Source organism: Bacillus rossius, chromosome 2, assembly GCF_032445375.1.
Source record: "Bacillus rossius redtenbacheri isolate Brsri chromosome 2, Brsri_v3, whole genome shotgun sequence".
Classification (NCBI taxonomy): Eukaryota; Metazoa; Arthropoda; class Insecta; order Phasmatodea; family Bacillidae; genus Bacillus; species Bacillus rossius.
Window position 1 is genome coordinate 55,392,307 of NC_086331.1, and position 21,698 is coordinate 55,414,004.

Sequence of the window (21,698 nt, forward strand, 5' to 3'; positions counted from 1 at the left end):
TGGCAGATGAATGATGTTGCTTCTGTTTGTGCCAGTTCCCTGTCATTGGCTAGCCTGAAGTTCATCATGGCCTGGTCTTTGGCCGGGCAAAAATGGTACAGCGCGGCGGCATAATGTGGACATAACATTTGGTCCTCCACACTTCATAGCCATAACTGAACTTGCCATATCTGATGTATGTTAGCTGATGGCGTAGTCAGACCTGCGCGCGCATCTCTTCCTCCCTCGTATGGCTAACTGTATGCCAAGGTACATCTGTTGTTTATTAAGTTGAAACAGACTTTGTAGCATAATGCAAGACTTTTTTTTCCTGTGGTGATTTCATGCTAACTGAAATTTTCAGATGTGCTATGCAAGATTGGGGAAGTATCTAAGGGAGAAAAAGACTATAGTAAGACTGTGGAACTGGCGGACAGACTCTTTGTCACGCTTAGGATGAGATTTTAGTTGGTGGCGACCATAGCATTATATGGCGGAGGTGTGATGCAAGTCCCATGTGTGCTTTCAAGAATCTGCACAGGTTGTTTCATGCTTCTGCAAACACAGTTTAGCATTAACATCGCTCTAAATGAATTCGCGCAATCTGAAATGTGCTAAGTGAGGGATTGGTGTATAGTTTTGTTCTTTAATAGCTTCTGTAAATAAAGCTTTTAAACTCTACTAAAAAAAATTACAAAGATGTGCAAGATGACAGTCAAGAGACACAAAATCAAAGAATATTAATTTGTAACATACCCGTATCCTTTTCAAATAAATGGGTTTTGAGTTATCGCTCAATCCCTTTTTTGTAAGCAGCCTCAAGCACTTGACTTCCACAGTTTGAATGGTTGTAGTTTCAGACAAATGCACATCATGCGTCAGAAGAGAAACTGCCTGAAGAGTTGTTTTCTAATGAAGTCACCGTAATATGGACATTTCTGTGAAGACCATGGACGGTTATCTAAAAAGATCAAACACAGGTGTAGTCTGCCAAACAAAGTCAAGAAGTTAAGAGAGACAGTTTGGGACACCACATGTTTGCCTTGAATTCACCGTTGCTCCCTTACTGTAAGGCACATGACAATCTGGTTATCAGCAACAATGGGTAAATCCTAGTTTTAACAAATTTTGAAACTACAACAAAATCAATTAAATGTATCAAAATTTTTATACAAGTAAAAATTGAAACATTCTTTATCATGCACAAATAATTTGTTAAAATGATTTAATAATTTGGGCATTGAAGTATATATTTTCTTGGTTTAAAGTTTTTACTTCACAATTTCCTCTGACTTAATCGCCCTTTCAACTAGCGAGTTTTGTCCGAAACCAGTTTGAATTTGGAAACTTTAATTATGCAGGATAATTCAGCAACATTATTAGTACTAAAAACATTTTTTGAATTTTTTGTTTTAAAATAAACTGTTAAGTTTGTAGCAACCCAGTTTACAATTTATTAGGTTATCTTATACTAAATGCTAAGGTTAGTTTTACTTGGTATAATTTAAGTAACAGCTTGTTATTCTTTCTGAGAAGCATTAATGTGTTAACTAATTGTTTTATTATCAGAGTTTATATTGTTCGTGCTTTTTTTAATGTTTCTGATAGTTTATTTTACTATGAAAAAGTTGTTCAACTGGATTTTTACTTAGTTTGGCCTATTTATTTTAGTTTTTAGATGCTTTCATATAATTCAGTATTGATTATTTGGTTTGGTTCCTAAAATGTGGGATAACGTAATTTTCCACTGTCATTTTTGTAGCATGGCCAGTTCTATATGCCGAGGGCAGGTTGTTGGCTGAGCAATAGTTTCGTAAGTTGCGTCATCATTGGAGGGACATAAATGTATACGTTGTGTGGGAATATCTGACTGGAATCCCCAAATTCTGTGTGAAATTAAAAAGATATGGAAGGTGTGCGAGAAGGAACATGTGACTGAGCGAGGGGAAGCCCTCAAAGAGGGGAGGTACTAAATAGTTATTGTAAGAATAAATGTTGCAGCCAATGGTAAGGCAGTTTTTGGGGAAGTCTCCAGCTAAGTAGAGATTTGTGCAAGCTTGGTGATGTGTTGAGTTTTGTCAGTCATTGTTTGGAGGAGTTAACGATTGGCCGCGTGTTGGGCAGTGGGTCACAAAGTATAAAGTTATGTAGTAAAAGAGAGCATTTTGAGGCTGTGATCTGGGCGCCATCGTGTAAGATTGATCTGTTTTAATCATTTGGACTTTGCAATTAGAATTTTTGACCACAGTTGTCGGTAATCGCCCAAAAGGCTCAAGTGATCACGGCTTTGTTTGGTGGACATAGTCCTGCGGCTTTGTACCGTGAGTTTGTGTGTAACTGCCTTGTAAAGTATTAATTATCTTTTGGTACCTGCAAACAGTCAACATGTGTGTTATTGTGGAAGACTGAAAAGAGGTTATTTGCAAAAGTTTTATACTCTAAATGTACTGCTTTGTGTGGTCCTAAGATGGCAGACACAATGACTGTGAACTTTCTTCTAGTATCAATAAAAATACATTAAAATCAGTTTGGTGTCCGAGAGACATTATTCCAATACACTAATCGACGATAGTAACATTTCTTCTGGAACTTCAATAACTTTCAGCGCCCAAATAATTTTTTTGGAAGTGTTCATGTATGTTCACTTCAGACTGAATTTTGAGCTAGGTGAGGTGGTCTGGGGTGTGATAAGTTTAACAACTACCAAAATAACTATCATTTACAGGTGAAGAAAACCATTCATTTGTAGTTTTTAAGTGCCCATTTACAAAATTACATAGTATTAAATCTAGATGTAGATAAAATTGGTATCATTTAATTATTGAACCCATTTATTTCCAATAAACCATTTACCCAGTTATGTTCATGTAAACAGATGGTAAGATCCTTTGCACGATGCCCGAAACATGCACTAAACACCACCATGGGGGTAATTTCATATAGTCGCTGCCTTTCAGTTTCAAAAAATTTCCAAAACTAAAATTTTTTAAGTATTAGAAAAGTTCCTTGTTTGTCCAAAAAAAATTAATTTCCTATTAGTTTCTAAAAACACTCTAAAGCAGGGGAAGTCTTATGAAGCCAAGGAATTTGTATGATACAAGCCATTAAAAACAAGACATTGAAATTAAAATAATTGAAATCACTAACATTTGCCATAAATACTTTTTATAAAATAGCAAAACCATACAATTTTCCCCAACTTCACAACCCTTCAAGACTAGAGATTTCTTAAGTCCAGTCGAAATGCCATTTTGTGGCAATTAATACATTATCATTATTTCAGAGCATTTTAAATGTTGATGCCAGTCAGTACCTTCCCAAACCAGGCACTCCATTTACGATCACCTAGACCTGCAGAAAACTGCATAATGTAAAATACCATAAATACACAAAATAATGCAAAAAAAGTTACATTTTATATGTCAACCAATTGACATAGCTGCTGTTGCATTCATTAACATTCGTCAAAAACACTCATGATTTAGACCATTAATCCTGACATGTACTTACACTTCCAAACCCTAATGAACATAACTTATGGTCTTGGTGCAAAAAAATATTTCATTTTTACTAGATTAAATACTTTTAATGATTTTAAAGGTATTTTAAATACCAAACTAGTGCAGCTTTTCACATTAAAGAATTCTAAAAATGTGAAAAGTGTATTACATACCTACTTTCTATAAGTATCCTCCATGACTCTATACAAGGGCAATGCAGTAAAAAAATAATTTTGTTTATAAAAGGTTACCATAAGCATTATGTTGTAAACAGATATGATAATTAGCAATCTGATTGTCAAATATGTGACAGTATACCAACTGTGTAGTTGAAACAGAGCTTGGTTTTTTATGGTTTATTTTTAAAAAGTTTTAGTTTTGCTTTTATGCATTCCAAATAAATTCAAAGAAAGTTTCCTTTCGATATTCTATAGTTTTATTATTCATACTTTGTAAATAAAATTTATTTAATTGGTTTCAGGGTTTCGTGGATCCTCAACACTGATCATATACATTTAAACTGTTTCAGCTATGGGATTTGAAAGTTGCTGAAGTTGTTATCTATTTTAATAAATGTTGAAGAGTAAATTTGTAATCATTAAGTTGGTAGCAGAAGGAAACTGTAAGTGTATTGACTTCACTGTTTTATTGTTGTAGTCTATGCAGTCTTCCAGTAGCCATGATGTAGAGAGGATCGTGTTGTAAAATAGTCGTGAAATAAATATCCTCAAAGAAACATGTTCGTATGCTTTCTCCATAAATTCAGGCTCAACAGGTTATGGGCCCCAATTCGCAAATATGTTTCTGTAGAGACCACCGTGGAGTGCATATGAAAGTGAAAGGGGACAAGAGAGTGATAACCTAAAAGTGCCACGTGGTCGCAAAAATTGCGGAATAAATTTTGTTGTTAAAGTTTTGAAAAAGAATGTCTAGCTTTAAAATGGGTACCTCGGGTGTATAGGGATTGCCGGTCGTGGAAAAACTTCTCGGGTACGAAAATTATTCTTCGTGGAAGTTCACCATTAAAGCCTACCTAATTCATGATGAACTCTGGGACGTGATTGAGACGCAGCCACAAGGTTTGGAGGAAAATAGCGCCTGGAAGAAAAGGGACCAGAAGGCACATTCACCTATAGTCCTGTCTGTGGATAAAATAAATTTATTATTCACACATCAGGGACACCAAGCCAGCAGCTGAGGCATGGCTGGCATTGGAAGGTGCGTTCGAGGATTCCAGGTTAACGAGACGCATCGGTCTGTTGAATGTACTAGTCACGACGACTCTAGAGAAATATCGATCAATAGACTACTACTGTGATCGTATAATAACGACCGAATACAGCTGAATGAAATGAAGTTTCATGTCGGTGATGAGTGGATTGGAACCCTACTGCTTGCCCGATTACCTAAGAGATATCGACAATGATCATGGCAATGTAAAATTCTGGACTTAAAATCACAGGCAATAGTGTGAAGGTGAAGTTGCTGCAGGAAATCAAGATGGAGGTGACAAGCAACAGTGACGAGACAGCTCTATATTCAAGAGCTCAAGGGCAAAGAAAGACAGTGAGATGCTACAAGTGCAACAAGCCAAACCACATTGTGAAATTCTGCAATAGCGAACACAAGAGCTACAATCAACGACAAGACCACAAAAAGAACATGTCGAATGTCAAACCAAGTGAGAAGAAGGCGTTCCTGGCTGCAAATCCTAAGGACGTGCGTTCCAGAAACGCGTGGTACCTGGACTCATGTGCATCAACACACATCACGCTCAATGAAAAATGGTTGCACAACAAGAGGGTATGTGAGAACACAGTTACAGGGGCAAATGGGGATGAACTTGTAGCTAAAGCCTCTGGATGTGTGGACTTAAATTTTTGTGTGAAAAACGAAGTCATTGAAGTGATGTGCTACATATACCAACCTCAAATGTAAATCTCCTCTCTGTAAGCAAGATAGTTAGCAAAGGAAGCAAGGTATGTTTAAAAAGTAAAGGTGGTTTTATATATGGTCCAGATGGAAACTTGATAGCTAAGGACGATCTTACGAATGGTATTTATCGTCTCTCCACAACTGACACAAGTGAAATATGTCATTATGTTGCTAACCAACAAGCTTGTCTGTGGCATCGTAGGTTAGGGCATTTAAATCGCAAAGGCATGTTGCAGCTAGCCAAGGTATCGACAGGAATGGGGGAAGATGCGGTGACCAAAGACCCATGCAACTTTTGTGTAATGGGCAAACATTCACGTTTTCCATTCAAAATAAGTGGAAGGCGTTTGCAGGGCATTCTGGACTTAGTGCACACCGATCTTTGTGGGCCTATGGAAGTTCCATCCATAGGGGGCAGCAGGTACTTCCTGATTTTTATAGATGACCATTCAAGGTACATACATGTTTATTTCTTGAAGCAAAAATCAGAGGTCAGAGGTGTGTTCAAAAAATTCAAGTGTTTAGTAGAGAAGCAGACAGGTCGCTCCATAAAGGTTCTACGTTCCGACAATGGAACCGAGTATGTGAATGGAGATATGAAAAAATATCTCTCCTCAGAAGGCATTGTGCACCAACCAACAGTACGACACAGCCCACAACAGAACGGCATCGCGGAGAGAGCCAACAGGACACTAGTAGAGAAGGCACGCACGATGCTCCTAGATGCCAACCTGCCAAAGCAGTATTGTGCTGAGGCAACTCTCACTGCTGCCTACTTGACAAATCGGTCTCCTTCAAGTGCTCTCCAGCAGGATACCCCCTACAAGGTTTGGCACAAAAGTGAACCCAACTTGTCACACCTGAGAGTATTTGGATGCAAGGCTATGGTGCACATTCCAAAGCCATGCAGAAAGAAGTGGGATCCAAAGTTGGAAAGATTGATATTTGTGGGTTATTGTGAGAATCAGAAAGGGTATAGACTCAAAAATAATGAAACGGGAAAGTTAATCATGTCGTGACGTGTTCACGAAGCAAGAAGAGAAGCACACTCAAGGCGAGGAGGGAATGTAATTACTCTGTACAGTATCCACACAGGAACTTGAGACTGAAAAATTTCCAAAACAGCTGTGCCGGAAATTAGGCATTTCGACACCTTTTTTTAAATTTTTACTATAATTTTAAATTAATTTTTGGAAATTTTATTTTTTTCAATTTATCTGGTTACTAAAGGGGTGATTTACTCTTTGTTAGGCCGGTGTACGCCACGTAGTTAAACTTTGTGCCAGTGGACTGAAGCACCTTTCTCAGGGGCCAATCTGATATTTTGCTAGTCCATACCTGCCAACTTTTTAGTTTGGTCATCAAGAAAACTTTTAAATTGGGAAAATGTATCGTACATAAAATGCGGCAATTTTTTACATGCTTTATGTGCAATTATTTTCTATTTTTCTATTCCATTTGGTTTCTGCTAATTTGCTAATGACATGAAGGGCATAATGATGGCCTAGAATGAAAATCTAATACAGTCAATATTGTAAATGTACTGGGAAACTAAACCTATCCAGAATGTGCCAATTTACACAGCATGTATATGAAAAGCAAAAATAACCAAGTACAAAAAAAAACAATAGTATTCACTAAACAAGATTACATAAAGACATACCTTGCTATATCACATGTTTGTTACATATTTCAGTCATCTCCTGATTATCATCCTTGATGCAATTTTAAAACTTTAAATGTGCAGCAGTTGCCTTCTTTGCTTTACTTAACAAATCTGTGGTAAACCTTTGTTCATAACAAACACAATTTCTTGATTTCAACACAGAAATAGACTGCAAAGTTTCAGATGACATGGAGGACCTAAATTGGGTTCTGTTTTTTTTTACCATACTGAAAATGCGCTCACATTCTGAATTACTGTGGGGGATTGACAGAATTGATAGCATTATCTTTGACAGTCTGTTATACTTCAGGAAGCCATCTACTCCACGAACTCTTGATAATTCAGCCCACTTGACATCAACAGTGCCTTCTTTTTCTAGAAGAGATGAAATGTCATCAACTTGAAGTGCCACAAATTGTTGCTGGACTTCATTCATGGCTGAATCTATTATTTCATTGTCCTTCATAGGAAGGATAAATGGAAACTTTTCCACAAAAAACTTAACAGAGGAGAACTTTGCAATTTCAAACTCATTTAGTCGAGCCACTTCTGCATGTTTCAGAACTTCACTCTTGAGGGGAAACTTGTTTACTATATAGTCGCATGCAGTAACAAAATATTTTCGCACTGATGCAAAAAACAATACTTATTCTTTTTTTTCTAGTTGAGACACTAAAGCTGAAGTTTCACTCCCAACAACTACTTCATCATCTTCTCTTTGATTTTCAATCAAATGGTACTTAAGCAGAAGAATATTACCACTTTTCACAACTTTTGGCTTATAAATTTTGATAATAAATCTCTCAGTAATGTGGTGAGAATTTCTTGAAGAATTTGTATTTGTGGTGAAGCAGACTGAAGTAAAACATTTACTTTGTCAAACATAGGTATCGTGTTTAGAAGGAACGTACAAAATGTACAATTCAGTTTAGAGGAAAGAAACAGAAATAATTTTTCCTCACGGCTCAAAGACAGATTCTGATTTTTCAAAACTGGAGCACTGCTATATCTATCATCCAATGCAATTCGTTTACTGCTACTTGCCTCAGTGTCTGCAACCACGTCGGATACTCTCTTCCCATGTTTTTCACTTCCCTTTGATGGAACAGGATCTGCAGGTTTCTGAATTTTAGGGATCTTCTATGATGACAGAGAAATGGCATTACTTGATTTCTTTGCTGCAGACACCTCTTGTTTAAAAAAACTAAGTAATGGTTCCCACTGATCCATCAATCTTTTCAAACTTCTGCCAAGTGATAGCCATCTCGTACAGCAATGCTTCAAAATTTTTTTTTGTTTCTTTATTGTGCAACTGTTGAAATTTCTGCAGGCTCTCTTTTCGTTTCGCACTTTTCTCAAAAAGGAAAATATGTCTATCAGGATGTCTTCTACTTTTAGTGGCAAACTTGCTACAGCCTTCTCTGCTGCCAAGTTTATTAGGTGACATGAACACCCAATAACTATTATTTCTTCATGATTTTCCTTCAGCAAAGCTGCAACACCATTCTTAGAACCGAGCATATTCGGTTCATTGTCAGAACAAAACGAGACACAATTTTTTGGAGGTATATTATTCATTTTCAGCTGTGAAAGCAACATATTGCCTATGTTCTTGCCAGTCGAATCACCGATTAACTTAGGCACTGAGAGAACCTTACTAACTATTCTACTCTCATCATTATCAAAAAACGTAACTACAATCGGGTACAGCTTTTCATCTGTATCATTACTTCCATCTGTGGCAATGGAAAATGCACTAACCTGCAAACATTTCACAACTTCAGAAGTTACATCACACGCCATTTCATTTAAGATACATGTTGCTTTAGTACGACCGCAAGCAAATTTCTTTGCTATTTCAGAGTCCGGGAACATCTTTCTAAATAATGCACCAGCATGGTCTGCTGCGTTTAATGCAATATTATGTTCATTCAAAAACGAAACAAAGAGACATTCTGCTTTCGTCACTTCCAACCCCGTGTGTGCAGTACTGGTGAAAAAGCTATCAATCTTCTTATTTTCTTCCTCAGAAAGCACGTTTTTCCTATGCTTAGGACACTTAACGTGTGTAGTTATGTCGGACCTACCTCCATGAGCAATACTAAAATCACACCGGCACACTGTGCAAAACACAAAAGTTTCTCCTTTTTGCGATTTCAGAATACACGGGAATTCGTTGTTATACGCAGCACGGTAAGTCTGAACATATTTCTTGTTGGCTGGCTTACTCATGGTTCCCACCACGTAAATACACACGAAAAAAACGGTTGCGCAGCACAAAATTGGAACTACGAACAATAGTCAGCCATTTTAAACATAATATAAGGAACAAGGAACAGACCAAGGAGGTAAGGCTGACGTCACAATTATTGTGGTCCGTTCCTCCATTTAAGGAAGCACTTTTTCGTTGCGGTAAGTGGAAAACAACCGCAGACCGTTCAGTCCAAACCGTATACAAAATACAAATAACTATCTCTTGTTTTGTTTTCATTGCGCCTTCCGTCGGTGCGTCGGTAACATGGCCGGTACAGTAAAAGATGGCAGGTATTCATGGCCGTTACAGTGAACGGTAATAAACCACCACGCAAAAATAAATCCATAAGATATTGAAGACGTCCGTAAAACCGTAAAATAGTATTAAAATCCGTAAAACTTACGGACAATCCGTAAAAGTTGGCAGGTATGCTAGTCTAATGTGAACGTGGGCAGGCCGATTGAAATTTTTCTCGCCTGCAGTCACGTCCTGGGTTTGTAATATTAATTCCCTGTATGACCAAAATTGCATAGAGCAGCTTTTGGGCTGCAAGCTGCTACTTCTTAGAGGCCTGCTGAGACTAGCGAGTCTCGTCACGAATGAGTCTCCAGTGGACCTCCGTTCCCAGCTTAGTGGCGTTTTCTGTCCACCCTCCCCTCTCTCTCCACCTTCCGTAAGTTCTGATAAATTATGCTAGGAGCAGTGACTTGACGTGAACCTAGCCAAGACGATGGCCTGCTCCAAGGACATTCTCCCTTGTCCTACAGAGACCTCCACGACATTTAGCGGCAGAAAAAGCAACTTCAGCCCTGGTGGCCAGCGAGCAGAGACAATGCCAGTGACACCTGGTGGCGGGTCAGTTCACCGTCTCCGTTAGTTCCCCTTTAGGCCGCCAGAGTTCACCACCTGCTACGCCATAAGGCACTATGCTTTCTAGTCGCATCCTGTTAAAGTCGATTCTTTGTAGCTTCCTGTTACCGCCGGTAGAGAGCGCGCATGTCGTGTTGTTGTCACGCCCGCCTCGGACTCTTTCGGAAATTTTCGCCCAAGAACCGAAGCTTCCCCCTCCTTTGACCTAGGGCCTTAGCGCCCGTTTTAATTAGGAGCGTAGTCCTCCATGAGGGGACTCTGACATTGGCTACTAACCGCACAGCAGTTCGGGCGAAACTTCTCTCCGTCTGTTGTCGCGGCTACGACGGAAACGCCTTCTATTAAGAATGTAGTCAGCGGTCTTGAGGGATGTGATCCCATTTGTACAGTAGCCAGTCAGGCGTAGTCATTAGAAAAAGTCATGTTTAGTTAAATTTAATTTTTTTTTTATTTTACTAAAAATTTGGTTTCTTCCGTGTCATCCGCAGTATCTCGGTGCGCGCCATCCTGATGTCGGCGCGAGACATCTCGTGAGCCCGGAATCTACACCCTGTTTGGTGAGTAATCCGGCTTTTTTTTTTCCCTCCCCAAATTCCCGTATGTTGGCCTTTCGTGCTGACTGTGTATGACTGTCTGTAAGCAGGTCTAATTTGTTTTGAATTTGACTTGTGTTTCAGACAGGGTCCAAGTGCTGGGGAGACAAATTGCTCCCAGCTTGTTGTCCTGGACCTCGAGCTCCGAGTCTCGTTAGAAGAGATCTTTCCCGGCCCGACGTCTTACCGTGAAGACCCGGGTGATAATGTAAAATAAACATCTCCCCCCTTTCTATCTACGAACTAAATTAAAAGAATGAGTATCCTACCAGCGAGCAGTGATTTGTGATTTAAGAGCTTAATCCTCAAGAACATGTAGAATCAAGGAAACTAATTATCTATGTAATCATTGGACAAATCAAATTTTGGTGTGATACTTCAAATTTTTTGTTTATGTAATCGTCGTTTGTTAAAGTTGAATATGTGTTGTTTTAATAATATCGGGCCATCCCATTTTCAACTGAGTTAAATATATTGTTAATACCCTTTAATGGGAAAGTTACAAATGCCGAAACAAATGAAAAACCGAATTAATTGTTTACATTTTTAAATAAAACCAGGAACCTATAGACCAAGCTACTTGTGTAGTGTTTATTTATTTATTATATACCTTATTCTCCTTAACGATCCACTAGCTCCCAAGTTGCTTGTGTGCAGGGAGTTCCAAATTGTCTTGTTCTCCACCTCGTGCCACCTCTGGTCAATAACTTTAATTTCCACAATATGTTTGAACACAGCAGTTTTCAAGGTCTTTTTTAATTAATTTAAAATAATTTAATTAAGAGGCACGAGGGGCGTTTCAATTGGTAGTAGAGCATGGTTTGGTCTATAGGCATACCTCAGTCGAGTAGGCATACCTAAAATAAAATATAAAAAGATATTTAAAAAAATATATAATTAATTAATTTTTGTGATAGCTATTTTGTATTTTTAACATTGTGAACTGATCGATGGTACACCCTGTAGTTATATTGCTTTTTCTATTTTAAAATTTATATTGAGTTTTAAGGTCCCGTGGGGGCTTAGTCTGCGCGCGGCGCGAGAGTTCGCGGCGTCCGGCCAGACGGCAGGCCTACGTGTATTATCTCTCTCTTCTCAGCTGGAGTTCTCCCCCCTCTTCCCGGCAACACGACCCGTAATCTGCGGGCGAGGACTCTGCCCCTTTCCCCCACACACCCCTCTCCCTCTGCCCTTTGTGGCAGACGACCTTGCGAGCAGCAGGTTATTCCCCCTGTTGATGTAATACAGGTGGCGCAAGTCAAGCTGAGAGGGAAGTTCGCGCAGCTGTTTGAGTAGCACGGCGGAATTATACGCAAATAAGTTTGGGCACATAACACCCCCCCCCCCTGAAAGTGTGACTTACTCCCCGCGCAATGGTATTTTATATTAATATAGGAAGCCTTATGAGATATTTAAAATTAAGAATAGTTCTTAAGAGAGAAGTGTTTATAGTGTACGTTTGAATCGTACATGTATGTATAAATTTTTGTTTTAATTAGCAGTAAATTACATCCGAGAAGTATGTTTAAGCTGGAGTTATTGCTGTCAGACGAGCTGACCTATGAGTTACAGCTACGCAATTTGCCCTCCAGTGGCAATGTCCAAGTCCTCAGGAAGAGACTCAGAGCCGCCCTTCATGATGGCGTGCCAACTAGTATATCGAATTTGGAGTTAGATGTAACGGGAGAATTCAACCTTGCTTGCGCCAAGTTTTATGATATTTCGGCTTTCGTAAGCTACCTAGATGTTGAGGAAAATCTACCCAATGTCGAGCGACATATAGTCAGGCTAAAACATGTTACCAGACGCTTACAAAACCTGAAAGAGCTTTGGGCAGACATTCTCCATGGAATTTATGTAAAAGAGATAGACAGATGTTTGCAACAGATGGCAGGTTTCCACACAAAATTAGCGGCGAGAGCAGCCTTTTTGGAAGACACACGACGCAGTCAGCACTATGTGGCTGAGGCACAGGCTCTCGGCATCAATTGTCCCGCCTTCCCGGAAGGGGACTCTCCTAGCTTGCCCCTGGGGGTAGAGCAACCCGACACGCGACAATCAGAAGTACGGGCGACGGTAAACACACAGGAGAGGGAAACTAGCGAATTGCCAGGCGCAGCCCCTGACTCTCAGCCACTGACGTTGCTTCCAAATCAACCAAGATCCGTACCTACCACTCATTCAGAGCCGCTTGTGCATTTGACGACCGCGGCGACAAACATTACAACGGGTCACGTGACAACCCACCCCGTTACTAGCGTGACATTTTCACAGGGATTACCAACCTTGGCACACCAAATGACGCAACCATACCCACCAAACATGTTTTTCCCATATCCGACCGCTCAGGTCTATTTTAATCCTTATGCTCAATTTCAGCCACAGTTTCCTTCATGGCAAACCCCCCCACTTCCGAGTGCTGGTATTTGGCAGCCGCCACTCACAACGCCCCAGCTCACTCCACCACAAATCAGCCCCTCGGTGGCGAACCGGGAACACGCTCAGTCGCACTTGGTACCACAAAATCAGCCTTCACCTCAGCCGGCAGTACCCTCGGCTCATCTCCATGACTCAGTACTGAGGAGTACGACAGCCCCAGAAACTGGCTCCAGTTTCTACGGAAAAATCACCCATCCTGTAGAAAGGCTGCTCAAAGATTTGCCAGAGGCGTCGGGTCTAGATGCACACAAACTGATTGATTTTCTTCGAGTGAAGTTCTGAAACATGCAGAAGTGGCTCGACTAAATGAGTTTGAAATTGCAAAGTTCTCCTCTGTTAAGTTTTTTGTGGAAAAGTTTCCATTTATCCTTCCTATGAAGGACAATGAAATAATAGATTCAGCCATGAATGAAGTCCAGCAACAATTTGTGGCACTTCAAGTTGATGACATTTCATCTCTTCTAGAAAAAGAAGGCACTGTTGATGTCAAGTGGGCTGAATTATCAAGAGTTCGTGGAGTAGATGGCTTCCTGAAGTATAACAGACTGTCAAAGATAATGCTATCAATTCTGTCAATCCCCCACAGTAATTCAGAATGTGAGCGCATTTTCAGTATGGTAAAAAAAAACAGAACCCAATTTAGGTCCTCCATGTCATCTGAAACTTTGCAGTCTATTTCTGTGTTGAAATCAAGAAATTGTGTTTGTTATGAACAAAGGTTTACCACAGATTTGTTAAGTAAAGCAAAGAAGGCAACTGCTGCACATTTAAAGTTTTAAAATTGCATCAAGGATGATAATCAGGAGATGACTGAAATATGTAACAAACATGTGATATAGCAAGGTATGTCTTTATGTAATCTTGTTTAGTGAATACTATTGTTTTTTTTTGTACTTGGTTATTTTTGCTTTTCATATACATGCTGTGTAAATTGGCACATTCTGGATAGGTTTAGTTTCCCAGTACATTTACAATATTGACTGTATTAGATTTTCATTCTAGGCCATCATTATGCCCTTCATGTCATTAGCAAATTAGCAGAAACCAAATGGAATAGAAAAATAGAAAATAATTGCACATAAAGCATGTAAAAAATTGCCGCATTTTATGTACGATACATTTTCCCAATTTAAAAGTTTTCTTGATGACCAAACTAAAAAGTTGGCAGGTATGGACTAGCAAAATATCAGATTGGCCCCTGAGAAAGGTGCTTCAGTCCACTGGCACAAAGTTTAACTACGTGGCGTACACCGGCCTAACAAAGAGTAAATCACCCCTTTAGTAACCAGATAAATTGAAAAAAATAAAATTTCCAAAAATTAATTTAAAATTATAGTAAAAATTTAAAAAAAGGTGTCGAAATGCCTAATTTCCGGCACAGCTGTTTTGGAAATTTTTCAGTCTCAAGTTCCTGTGTGAATACTGTACAGAGTAATTACATTCCCTCCTCGCCTTGAGTGTGCTTCTCTTCTTGCTTCGTGAACACGTCACGACATGATTAACTTTCCCGTTTCATTATTTTTGAGTCTATACCCTTTCTGATTCTCACAATAACCCACAAATATCAATCTTTCCAACTTTGGATCCCACTTCTTTCTGCATGGCTTTGGAATGTGCACCATAGCCTTGCATCCAAATACTCTCAGGTGTGACAAGTTGGGTTCACTTTTGTGCCAAACCTTGTAGGGGGTATCCTGCTGGAGAGCACTTGAAGGAGACCGATTTGTCAAGTAGGCAGCAGTGAGAGTTGCCTCAGCACAATACTGCTTTGGCAGGTTGGCATCTAGGAGCATCGTGCGTGCCTTCTCTACTAGTGTCCTGTTGGCTCTCTCCGCGATGCCGTTCTGTTGTGGGCTGTGTCGTACTGTTGGTTGGTGCACAATGCCTTCTGAGGAGAGATATTTTTTCATACCTCCATTCACAGTTCCATTGTCGGAACGTAGAACCTTTATGGAGCGACCTGTCTGCTTCTCTACTAAACACTTGAATTTTTTGAACACACCTCTGACCTCTGATTTTTGCTTCAAGAAATAAACATGTATGTACCTTGAATGGTCATCTATAAAAATCAGGAAGTACCTGCTGCCCCCTATGGATGGAACTTCCATAGGCCCACAAAGATCGGTGTGCACTAAGTCCAGAATGCCCTGCAAACGCCTTCCACTTATTTTGAATGGAAAACGTGAATGTTTGCCCATTACACAAAAGTTGCATGGGTCTTTGGTCACCGCATCTTCCCCCATTCCTGTCGATACCTTGGCTAGCTGCAACATGCCTTTGCGATTTAAATGCCCTAACCTACGATGCCACAGACAAGCTTGATGGTTAGCAACATAATGACATATTTCACTTGTGTCAGTTGTGGAGAGACGATAAATACCATTCGTAAGATCGTCCTTAGCTATCAAGTTTCCATCTGGACCATATATAAAACCACCTTTACTTTTTAAACATACCTTGCTTCCTTTGCTAACTATCTTGCTTACAGAGAGGAGATTTACATTTGAGGTTGGTATATGTAGCACATCACTTCAATGACTTCGTTTTTCACACAAAAATTTAAGTCCACACATCCAGAGGCTTTAGCTACAAGTTCATCCCCATTTGCCCCTGTAACTGTGTTCTCACATACCCTCTTGTTGTGCAACCATTTTTCATTGAGCGTGATGTGTGTTGATGCACATGAGTCCAGGTACCACGCGTTTCTGGAACGCACGTCCTTAGGATTTGCAGCCAGGAACGCCTTCTTCTCACTTGGTTTGACATTCGACATGTTCTTTTTGTGGTCTTGTCGTTGATTGTAGCTCTTGTGTTCGCTATTGCAGAATTTCACAATGTGGTTTGGCTTGTTGCACTTGTAGCATCTCACTGTCTTTCTTTGCCCTTGAGCTCTTGAATATAGAGCTGTCTCGTCACTGTTGCTTGTCACCTCCATCTTGATTTCCTGCAGCAACTTCACCTTCACACTATTGCCTGTGATTTTAAGTCCAGTTCAGTTTTCATCTTCAAAATTGCAATTCACCAAACTATCAAAAACTAACTTTTTAAAAATATGTATGAATGAAATTATTTTTAATGATGCAAAAGACACAGTTTCAATGAAAAAATGAATTATATTATTCCTTTCTTGCCTCTTCCTCAATTAATTACACTTCGCAGGCTTGGTTTTCTTCCTTAAAAAAAAAAATTTAATTTTTAATTGAGAACCCAGTTAACCGAATGCCCATTTAATCAGGTCACGAATAATCGAGGTTCTACTGTACAGTGATTTCTCGGAAAACAGTAGGAATATATCAACACCATTTTCATGGTAAATACAGGAATGTCTCCGATGTACAAAAAATGTATTTTCAGAATTTTATTATTATTAATTTTTTTTGTAAAAGCCACGACTTAAGAATTTTACCAAACATGTCAGAAAGAAAAAATATAGAAAACATACTGTGCTCCATAATTACCAACCAAAGGTTATTCCAATTTAATTTTGCCATTTTAAGTCATAAATGCTAAGTATAGTGTGTAAAATTTCAAGCAGGTACCAGGGTGTCTACAAAACCAGCTCTACAAAATTCCCTGACTTTTCCCTGTTTTCCAGATCAAAATTTGTGATTTTCCCTGACCTTTCTTGTAAATTGTAAGATTATTTTTTTTTAATTTTGTTTCCCCAGTTTTGGTGTGGGAGTGTGTGTGTGCACGTGCGATTGCATAATAGTATCTATACGGAAATAAAAAAACTTATATATTTAACTGAACAGACCTTCGGTGCATTGTAACATGTTTGCAAATAATGAAAAACTTAAACTAAAGGCAAAGTAAACAATAGTGTACTTACCATGCAATACAAATGTTTTAACTTTCAAAATAAGTTTAAGTATTTCAAGCAATAAAATATTATGCATATAGATAAACAAACCATTTAAATGTAATCCCAAAATCTGTACTAATCCACACACAAACATATGACCAAACTGAAATAACACAGCACTACGCAGAAAAATTACTGATTCCTCAGTGTGTCTATTTCAGCTTCCAAACGACTTGCTTCCTTTGCAGCATCTTCCAGCAATTTTGCTTTTTTTTTTCTCCAAGTCTTTCACAGAAATTTCAGCATACCTTTTTTGGCACCTTTCTTTTTCCTTGGAACAAGCATCAATGGACTCTTTAGCTTTCACCTCTGCATACTTCACTCAAGAATTTCTGGCCGCATGAATAAGAGATTTGGTGATAGGGACATCTCTTACTTCACCATAGGATAGGACAGCATCATAGACGATACGCCGTGCAATCAATGAGGTCTCCTTCTGATTCGTCATTAAACACTCAGCATTTACAGAAAAACCCCGTTCAACGTTCGAGTTTCCATGTGACAGAATCATGATCATCTTCATTACTCTTAGAACTGATGGATTACTACCATTCTCTTGGAAAATGCTATTCCAAAATGAATCCAATCGCACTTTACTTCTTGTGTACTTCTTAAGAGATACTGTTACAGAAGGAAGAGAACACACGCGCTGAAATTCTGTAAGAACATCGTCAGCGGTTGAACCAGAAAGCCAACGATTTTCCGTCAGAATGTCAAGCAGAGAAATCATTCGCCGTGCTCGAAGTTTGGGATCAGCTGCGACAGAAGGATCAAAGCAAGTAATTGTTCTTGTCAGTGGATAAGCTAAAGGACTACGTTCCAACAACTTTGACACCATTTTCGCTAATGCATTGCGACAATCACGACGGAACTCCATAATCTGAAGGTCTTTAGTGCAGCACGACATGCAAACCCTATATCAATTTTTTCAAATGATGTTAGATTCTTAGTATCTTTTACATTTATAGATTTAGGACTACTTGCTGTTTTAAATACCTCTTCTTTTACAAACCTTGTCATTAGGTTGTTCAAAACAGATGTGAGTGTACTGTGCAAAAAAGGGGCCAAAGGTAGATCTGATTGGAATTCAGTGAGAAAGGATTGAACATGATTGGCCAGGGTTATGAAGAATGCAAGCTTTGCTTCTAGTAGGGGATCTTTAATAGCAGCAGAAAGAGTTTTAAAACTACCAATTTTTGGAGGGTAATAACATCCACACACACGAATCCGGCCAGCAGACATTACCAAAACATAACAAGAAACTGCCTCTGACACAGAACAAAAGGAACACACTAGCACACCCTACCGGAAAGTACGGTACTATGCAACTAATTTTGTTAAACGTCCTAGAAAAACCACAACAGAAAATACTGATGAGCAAGCAAGCAGTATTGTAAATTTTAGTAAAATAATTATTAATTGCCTTGAGAATTTCCCTGACTTTTATGAGGCTAGGTTAAAATTCCCTGACATTTCCAGAAAAAAAAATTCCCTGACATTTCCCTGTTTTCCAGATTTGTCGACACCCTGGGTACTTATGTGCTTATTGGCTTTAGCCATTCAGTAACTATTTTACGTTGCCGCTTTTCCGCAAAGTAAAAATAAAATTCCAAAAATACAATTTTTTAACACTAACACTAGAGATATTCCTGTATTTACCTTGAAAACAGTGTTAATAAATACATAATAGTTTATGAAAAATCACACTTTCAACTTACAATACCCGTGCATGGACAGTGCGCCACCATTTATTGTTTACCCATACTGGTTTCTGTATTTATTTTGGAGAACTTTAGTCAACAAGTATTGTTTTATAATAAAAGAAGTTAATATGGCAGCATTATTGTAAATGTAGGGATATATTATCAATGATTTTATTTTTTATTTTCTGATTGTTGGTTGTTTGTCCAAATATCATTGAATTAAGAAAGGTTTTTTTTTTCTTTTACATTTCATTTAAAGCAGTATTTTGAATCCAGAGTAACCAAATGATTCATAGGTTACATTAGCGAAGTAAAAAATACTTCGAAATATTGTGGATGGTTGGTTGAATTAGCATAGCTAAATTAAAAATACTTTAAATTTGTGTTACTTTAAGTTAGCGATGTTAAAAATACTGTAAATTCATGTGAATTCTTGGTTAGGTCAGGATAGCTGCATCTTAAATTCGTAATTCCTAAGCAACCATAAAAAATATTTTATTTTTACATATTTTTAATGTAGCTATAATAGCCTAGCCCAACCAACCATCCACAACATTTGAAAGTATTTTTAATGTACTTAACTAACCTTACATAATCGATCATTCACAATATTTGAATATAGTTCATCAAAACAAACACACAAACTCACATGGGTAAACAATTAATGGCGGTGCAATTCACAGATATTGAAATGTGATAAAACTGTGTTTTCCCAGAAACTAGTAAGAATTTATTAACGCTGTTTTCAGGGTAAATATAGGAACATCTCTAGTGTTGGTAAATGGTATTTTTGTAATTTTCCTTTTACTTTACGGAAAAGCTGTGACTTAAGATATTTATCGCTGTTTCCCCACAATGTTTTTTTAATAGCAATAGCCTTCTACAAAATTCATAAACTAAGCAGCCAATAAGATGAATTCAAACAACCCCATTTTGGAAAAGAACTAAGACATTACGTAACTGCTTAAAAATATCAGTTCCAAGTACACAGTTTATTTTACAATAAACTAAGTAACTTCAAAGTCATGCTGTAAATGTTGAAACAATATAACTACTCCTCAAAATATAATATGAAAATCAGGTTAAAAACTACCAAACTTACAGCTCAAAGAAAATACAAAATAAAAAAATTGCAATAAAAAAATTCTTTAAAATTGATTAGTACAGAATAGGCCTACCATTAGAGCAAGAAAGGTTTCTCTGCAAATAACCTTGACATTCCTAACATTTCTGGTTTTTTAAACAAAAAAAAATGAATTTTTTTTTTGGAAGTATGCACAAAATTACAATCATAGAATGAGTTGTACACAAAAAAACAAACAGGCAAATCAAAAAACATTAATAAGCAAAACATACAATAATCTTTCGCGGGAACATTCGTGGTTCCAAACTTTATTTATGCTCACCCTAGTAAGTACCAAAGCTTAACAAAAAATATCTTAGATTAAATTTTAAAACATTAAAAAAGACCACACTTACAGTTAGATTATACGATTCTCAACAGGTTCGAAAGAAATCATATATCACATCATATACTTGCTCCCACAGCTAAACTTCAAAGTCATGCTTTGCTGTCAAAGAAGAAAATATATTACTCCTCAAATTATCATTTGAAAATCAGGTTTACTCTTACCAAACATACAGCTTAAAAAAAAATCCGAAACATTGTAAACGAAAATTTCTTTCAATTATAAAAAAAACTTGAAATATTAAGGGAATTATTTTTTGAATAATTTTAACCTTAAAAAATAAAAATTATTAGTTTCTTTTAAAATGATAAACCTTACAAGTGATGCACAGTTATATAAAAATTTAAAACACTAAAATGCGTTACAGTTATTAAAACACCAATACAGAAATATATTATAGTGAATTTAAGGTGAAGAGTTAGAAAAGCAATGACGCCATCTTGGATGAAATAATAAAATTATTTTACAGTGTTTTTGATGTAGCTACCTAATAACTTAGCAAACCATCTACTTTTTTAGAAGTATTTTTATTGCAGTTAACGTAATCTAATAGACAGTTCTCACGATATTGTAAATTCATCATATTTTCTCCCAACTTAATCTACCGTTAAAGTTGTAAACCATACACATTTTGGAAATTGATTTTCAGAAGAGCATTTTATCTTTAAATTTATAATGTTTTAATGAAATATATATAAAATGTATAAAAAATTAATTAATTTTTAATAAATTTTTTTTAAAAAAACCATTGCACATATTGTTACATCCACTATCTTAATTCTAGAAATTTTGGCATGTTTCATTATGCCCGCCATCTTGGATGACTATGACATCATCATTACATTATACATTACGTCCGCCATATTATATTCTACAATGTTGCACTTTTCGTTTCGGCCACCATCTTGAACACCATATAATTTTTATGCGAGAAAATAGGGAAAAATTTTAAAAGTTATAAAAAATTTAATTAATTAAAATATAATTATATAATATTTGATAAACGCACTTACACCTTGAATTCCTCGGCTCGAACTTGGTAAGAACAAAAATTATTAAAATAAACGTCGACAGATCCTTCCTCCACGGTAGCCGCCGACAGACTGACCTCCCACGTCGATCCATCATATTGCCATCCGGGGCAGTTAGTGTGTGCGAGACCAGAAACCGAAGTTTCTATAACTCGCTTAGTGCATTGTAAATCAGGTGCACCCCACACTTTTGTAAAATCACTTGGATCAATGGGCGGGGCACGTGTCTTGTTGGATAAGTTTGGCACACGGGCCTGTGTGTGTGCTGGTAGGTTGTGTAATGCTATATAAATTACGTGTACCTAATTCGGCGGGGGAGAGAAGCTCCCCACCAGCTAGATCGGCTAGCTGGCGTGATGTAGTGTCATGTTGGTGTGCATTAGAGGCTTGATAG

General features: G+C 37.9%; 1 protein-coding gene across 2 annotated transcripts in view; it reads right to left on the bottom strand.

Moving 5' to 3' along the window:
* LOC134529298 (ATP-binding cassette sub-family B member 6) overlaps positions 1-20,473 on the bottom strand; it is a 118,773-nt gene extending 98,300 nt beyond the window's left edge. Inside the window, exons 1-2 of one of the 2 annotated variants that reach the window (XM_063363205.1) lie at positions 20,284-20,473; positions 736-940 (exon numbers count right to left, since the gene is read on the bottom strand). The gene's annotated coding sequence lies outside the window, so the exon portion shown is untranslated. The remainder of the gene's footprint in view (positions 1-735; positions 941-20,283) is intronic. The other variant, XM_063363206.1, reaches the window with a different exon arrangement.
* Between the last annotated feature and the right edge of the window lie 1,225 nt (positions 20,474-21,698).